General features: G+C 47.4%; 1 protein-coding gene across 17 annotated transcripts in view; it reads left to right on the top strand.

Moving 5' to 3' along the window:
- The window catches only part of LOC123567603 (uncharacterized), a 42,549-nt gene that overhangs the window by 2,426 nt on the left and 33,289 nt on the right, over positions 1-6,834 (top strand). For 4 of the 17 annotated variants that reach the window (XM_065524900.2, XM_065524898.2, XM_074008077.1 and 1 more), the window contains exon 2: positions 3,943-4,066. The exons of 11 other annotated variants lie outside the window; for them this stretch is intronic. The gene's annotated coding sequence lies outside the window, so the exon portion shown is untranslated. Of the gene's footprint in view, positions 1-544; positions 607-3,940; positions 4,067-6,834 lie in introns of those variants that run through there. 2 more of the 17 variants (XM_065524910.2, XM_074008078.1) reach the window with 2 other exon arrangements.

The raw sequence follows: 6,834 nt of genomic DNA, 5'->3' as shown, positions 1-6,834 counted from the left end.
GGGGAAATTCTCCAAGGTTCATATTTATCCGTGTGCTTAGCGAAGGGACTGAACTTTGGACTTCAGCCCTGCAAAGTGCAGGCCTCATGGCAGCGGAGAGGGACAGGGAGCTATGGCCTGCGATGGGAGTGGGCAGAGGGGAGGGTGGGGGAGGCGCAGGTGAGGGGCCCTGAGAAGCTGGGATGGAAGGTCCTGGGAGCCAGGCAGGCCATCAGGCGAGCAGCATTGGGTCCCACCCCCGAAAGAACCTTGTAGGGGCATCATGCTGAGACAGGAGAGCCAAAAATGCTTGCTGCTTACCAGAGCAGCCGCCACAGGGAGCTCTGGACAGCTGTGCCAGCTCTTCTCAAGGGCAGAGGACATTCACGGCCATTTTGGGACCCTTCCACCCCACTCCCGGCCTGGCACCAGCCCTCCTATAGGAAAAAATATGTGAAGATTACCATGTGCCAAGAACAGTGCTGGCTCTGTAAGGGCGAATTCACTGCATCGCATTCTGCTGCCAGCTGTGAGTAGTTACGGAGATTATCCCCATTTTATAGAGGCTCTGAGTGGTTAAGCAACTTGTCCAGAGTCACACAGCCAGCAAGGCACAAGACTTGCAAGGTGAGACTGAGTTGAGATGAGTATGGCACTTGCCCCAGGTGCAAATTTTTTTTTTTTTTTTTTTTTTTTTTTGAGCTAGGTTCTCACTTTGTCACCCAGGCTGGAGTGCTGTGGCGCAATCATGGCTTACTGCAGCCTTGAATTCTTGGGTTCAGGTGATCCTCCTGCCTCAGCCGCCCAAGTACCCAAGTAGCTGGCACTACAGGCACACACCACCACGCCCAGTTGATTGTGTGTGTGTGTTGTGTGTGTGTTTTGGGTTGTGTATGTGTGTGTTCTTGAGACGGAGTCTCACTCTGTCACCCAGGCTTGGAGTGCAGTGGAGCGATCTTGGCTCACTGCAACCTCTGCCTCCCGTGTTCAAGCAATTCCCCTGCCTCAGCCTCTGGAGTAGCTGGCATTACAGGCACACACCACTACGTCCGGCTAATTTTTTTGTGTTCTTAGTTGAGTTGGGGTTTCACCATGTTGGCCAGGCTGGTCACAAACTCTTGATCTCAAGTGATTCACCCACCTCGGCCTCCCAAAGTCCTGGGATTACAGGTGTGAACCACTGTGCCCGGCCTTGTGTGCATATATTTTGTGGAAAGGGGGTTTTGCCATGCTGCCCAGGTTGGTCTCAAACTCCTGGACTCAAGCCATCCACCGACCTCAGCCTCCCAAAGTGTTAGGATTACAGGTGTGAGCCACCATGCCTGGTGCAAATTTTAAGGGAGCGCCAAAAAACCCAGTCACCAAGGTAAATAACATTTTTATGCAATATATTTTAAAAATTAAAATTAATACAAAACCCCAAAGAATTAAAAACAGATGTCTGTACAAAAACTTGTGCATGAATGCTCATAGCAGCATTATTCACAAGAGCCAAAAAGTGGAAAAAACATAAATATTCATCACCTGATGAATGAATAAATAAAATGTGGCTCGACCATGCAATGATATAGACATGTACACACACACACACACACACACACACACACACACACACACACACACACATATATATATTTTTTTGAGATGGAGTCTCGCTCTGTTGCCCAGGCTGGAATGCAGTTGTGCAATCTTGGCTCACTGCAACCTCCGCCTCCTGGGTTCAAGCAATTCTCCTGCCTCAGCCTCCCGAGTATCTGGAAGTACAGATGTGCATCACCACACCCAGCTAATATTTGTATTTTTGGTAGAGATGGGGTTTTACCATGTTGGCCAGACTAGTCTCGAACTCCTGACCTTAGGTGATGCGCCCGCCTTGGCCCCGCAAAGTACGGGGATTACAGGCATGAGCCACCGCATCCAGCCAATGCAATGGTATATTATTTGGTCATATAAAGGAATGGAGTTCCAGTACATGCCACAACATGCATGAGCCTTGAAAACATGATGCTAAGTGAAAAAGCAGTCACTGAAGACCACATAGTGTGAGTCCATTTATATGAAATGTCCAGAACAGGCAAATCCATAGAGACAGAAAGTGGATTCGTGGCTGTCAGGGCCTGGGTGGGAGAAGGGAATGGGGAGTGGCTGCTCCATGGTGCCAGGTTTCTTTAGGATGATAAAAATGTTCTACAGTTGATTGTGGTGATATCGGACAACTCTGGGACTGTACTAAAACCCACTGAATTGCACATTTTAAAAGGGCAAGTTTGATGGTATATAAATCAGTAAAAAAAAGTTTTAGCTTTATTGAGATATACTTACCATACAATTCACCCATTTCATGTGTGTAATTCTGATATTTTTGTTTTTTATTTTTTTCATTTTTATTTATTTTTATTTTTTGAGACAGGGTTTGGCTCTGTTGCCCAAGCTAGAGTGTAATGGCATGATCTTGGCTTGCTGCAACCTCCGCCTCCTGGGTTCAAATCATCCTCCTACCTCAGCCTCCCGAGTAGCCGGGACTACAGGTGCACACCACCACACCCAGCTAGGTTTTTTTTTGTTTTTTTTTTGTTTTTTTTTTTTTGGTAGAGTCAGATCTTCACCATGTTTCCCAGGCTGGTCTCAAACTCCTGGACTCAAGAGATCCTCCCACCTCAGCCCCACAAAGTGCTGGAATTACAGGTGTGAGCCACCATGCCCAGCCTCAAAACATATTTTTTAACTAATGTAAAATAATTTGTGGTGAACAAAATAGCAAACATCTAAATAAAGACAGGCCCTGTGGTCAGGCACAGTGGCTCACGCCTGTAATCCCAGCACTTTGAGAGGCCGAAGCAGGCGGATCACCTGAGGTCAGGAGTTCGAGACCAGCCTGGCCAACATGATGAAACCCCGTTTCTACTAAAAATAAAAAATGTTAGCTGGGTGTGGTGATGCACACAGGAGGCTGAGGCAGGAGAATTGCTTGAACCCAGGAGGCGGAGGTTGCAGTGAGCTGAGGTCACACCATTGCACTCCAGCTTGGGCAACGAGAGTGAAACTCTGTCTCAAAAAAAAAAAACAAAAAACAAAAAACAGTCCAGGCCGGGCGCGGTGGCTCAAGCCTGTAATCCCAGCACTTTGGGAGGCCGAGACGGGCGGATCACAAGGTCAGGAGATCGAGACCAGCCTGGCTAAATACGGTGAAACCCTGTCTCTACTAAAAAATACAAAAAACTAGCCGGGTGAGGTGGCGGGCGCCTGTAGTCCCAGCTACTCGGGAGGCTGAGGCAGGAGAATGGCATAGACCCGGGAGGCGGAGCTTGCAGTGAGCTGAGATGCGGCCACTGCACTCCAGCCTGGGCGACAGAGCGAGACTCTGTCTCAAAAAAAAAAAAACAGTCCTGCCCTCACCCACCAGTCACATGTAGCTACCAAGCACTTGAAAGATGACTAATGTCACTTCTTGAAATAATTTTTAAAAATGTATATTGAGTTAAATTTTTAAATTAAGAAAACTTAGTCCAGGCGCGGTGACTCACGCCTGTAATTTCAGCACTTTTGGGAGGCTGAGGTGGGTGGACCACCTGAGGTCAGGAGGTCGAGACCAGCCTGACCAATATGGTGAAATCCCATCTCTAATAAAAATACAAAAATTAGCCTCAGGAGGCTGAGGCAGGAGAATTGCTTGAACCCGGGAGGCAGAGGAGGCAGTGAACCAAGATCATGCCAGTGTACTCCAGCCTGGGCGACACAGCAAGACACCATCTCAAAAAAAAAAAAAAAAAGACAATTTAAAAGTTAACGTTTAGAATAATTTTAGATTTAATTAAAATTATATTTTTGTATATTATATATTAGTGTTATAGTTTAAAATAATTTGGTTTAAATTAATTAAAATTTTATTTATAAAAATAACTTTTTATTTTAAAAATTAAAGAAAATAACTTCACCTGTTTCATCTTTTTTTTTTTTTTTAAGAGCCAGAGTCTCACTCTGTCACCCAGGCTGGAGTGCAGTGGCACGATCATAGCTCACTTCAGCCTAGAACTCCTGGCCTCAAGCAATCCTCCCACCTCAGCATCCCAGGTAGCTGGGACTACAGGTACGCACCATCATGCCCAGCTTCGTTTATATATTTATCTTTTTTGTTTGTTTTTTGAGACAGAGTCTCCTTCCATCGCCCAGGCTGGAGTGCAGTGGCACAATCTTGGCAAACTGCAACCTACACTTCTGGGGCTCCCGTGATCCTCCCACCTCAGCCTCTCCAGTAGCTGGGACTACAAGCACTTGCCACCATGCCTGGCTAATTTTTTTTTTTTTTTTTTTGTAGAGACAAAGTCTTGACACATTGCCCAGGCTGGTCTCAAACTCGTGAGCCCAAGCCATCTGCCCACCTCGTCCTCCCAAAGTGCTAGGATTACAGGGGTGAGCCACGCACCCTGCGTATTTATTTACTTTTCGTAGAGATGGGGGTCTTGCTTTGTTGCCCAGGCTGGTCTCGAACTCCCGGGCTCAAGTAATCCTTTCACCTCAGCCTCCCAAAGTGTTGGGATGACAGGCATGAGCCGTCTCACCTGGCCAGTAATGTATTTCACTCTATGAGCAACTCATGAATTAGGAACTGTTATAATCCTCCTTCTGCAGGGGAAGAAAGAGAGGCTCGGAGAGGTTAAATGACGACTCAGAGTCCCTCAGAGCTTTAAGTTCCCCTGAGCCAGGCGGCTGGCTGTGCAGGACAAGTTGGCAGCCCCGCCTTAAGGAGAGCGGTACCCTCTTTCCTCCAGTGCATTTATGTTTTATTTTTATTTTTGAGTCAGGGCCTCACTCTGTCGCCCAGGCTGGAGTACAGTCATGCGATCTCAGCTCACTATAACCTCTGCCTCCTGGGTTCAAGCAATCCTCCTACTTCAGCCTCCTGAGTAGCTGGGATTACAGGCACACGCCACCACGCACAGCTAATTTTTGTATTTTTGGTAGAAACGGGGTTTCACCATGTTGGCCAGGCTGGTCTCAAACTCCTGGCCTCAAGTGATCCGCCCACCTCGGCCTCCCAAAGTGCTGGGATTACAGGCGTGAGCCACCGCACCCGGCCAAGTGCATTTTTTTGTAACACCCCGTGCAAGTTGCTTTGAGATTGGGCAGCTTCCTGCTGGGGACAGCATTCTCAAGTCCAGACTAAACAGGGAACATGCTATGCGCTGTCCCTTTGTGGCTTTGAGGTTCTCCTGCTTACTCTCCTTGATGCCTGCAGCCACCTCTTGGTGACTTTCCCTTTCCAGGGAGCCAGAGGAACCAAGGAGGATGGGGCCTGACTCCTGCCCCCAGCATGTAAACTCATTAACTGCTGGGTCCTCAGGCAGTTAGGTGGCTGAGCATTTGAGTCTGGGACCGCAGGTGGGTTTGGTTGGACAGGGAATGACAGAGGTTGGGGAGGAGCCTCCAGAGAGTCTAAAGAGATAGGTACACAAGCAGAAAGTTCCAGCCCCCGCCCCCCGCCTGCCCTTCCCCCACACTCAGGGGACAAAGCTGAATTAACTCAAGGTCAGGAATGGCATTTGCATTCTTGAGAGTCACTGCAAATAAGAGCTGTAGTCATGGTGAGTGGTTAAGGCAATGGACTAGAGAATCACTGAGAAAAAAACAAACAGTGGCCAGGCGCGGTGGCTCACGCTTGTAATCCCAGCACTTCGGGAGACTGACGTGGGCGGATCACTTGAGGTCAGGAGTTCGAGACCAGCCTGGCCAATGTGGTGAATACCTGTCTCTACTAAAAATACAAAAATTAGCCAGGCTTGTCAGTGGGCATCTATAATCCCAGCTACTTGGAAAGGCTGAGGCAGGAGAATCGCTTGAACCCGGGAGGTGGAGGTTGCAGTGAGCTGAGATCGTGACACTACACTGCATCCTGGGTAACAGAGAGAAACTGTCTCAAAAAAAAAAAAAGAAAAAGAAAAGAAAAGAAACGGCCGAATGCGGTGGCTCACACCTGTAATCCCAGCAGTTTGGGAGGCCGAGGCAGGTGGATCACCTGAGGTCAGGAGTTCCAGATCAGCCTGGCCAACATGGTGAAACCCCATCTCTACTGAAAATACAAAAATTAGCTGGGTGGGGTGGCGTCCCAGCTATTCGGGAGGCTGAGGCAGGAGGCTAGCTTGAACCTGGGAGGCGGAGATTGCAGTGAGCAGAGATCACGCCGCTGCACTCCAGCCTGGGTGATAGAGTAAGATTCCATCTCAAAAAAATTTGAAAATTAAAAATTAAAAAATGAACAGTTATGTTTAGTAAGTGCAGTATGTAGGCCAAGATAACTACTAAGTATGTCCTAACAACTTAGTAGCTGCTTGAAAAAAATAATGCACATAAATTTAAAAAATATATATATATATATATTTTTGTTGTTGTTGTTTTCACTCATTCTTAACTTCCTGTAAGGATGTACTAACGGTAGGCGTGTGCTGTTTGTTGGGCTGTCCACAGCTACTCAAACCTTGAAATTAGATTGGTCGCTATCACTCTCATTTCCTGTTACACAGTAACTTTTGCATGGCTCTTGCTTTTAATCCTGACAACTGCCATACACTCAGCTTCACAAAATCATGTCATTGTGGAAAGGAAGGTTCCTCCAACATTCAGACATAACTATCCTGAGCTGGTAGTTTGCAAGGTGTCCGACAGATGTCGCTGTGTTTCCTTAACAAATTCTCTAAAATAGTCCACTGTGTCCCGGGGCAGAGTAGATATTCAATAAATGGTGGCTGTGAGTTTTATCACAATTCTCTCCTACTGGGTGAGCAGCTGTTTGCAAGGCTAAAATTCTGGCAAGGCACAGGCTTCCCCTTGGTCTTAGCAGCCAGCACAAGACGAGTGTCC

The sequence above is a fragment of the Macaca fascicularis genome, chromosome 11 (genome assembly GCF_037993035.2).
Source record: "Macaca fascicularis isolate 582-1 chromosome 11, T2T-MFA8v1.1".
In the NCBI taxonomy this organism is placed as follows: domain Eukaryota; kingdom Metazoa; phylum Chordata; class Mammalia; order Primates; family Cercopithecidae; genus Macaca; species Macaca fascicularis.
The sequence above is the reverse complement of the archived record's forward strand: the minus strand, read 5'-3'. Positions and strand labels throughout refer to the sequence as shown.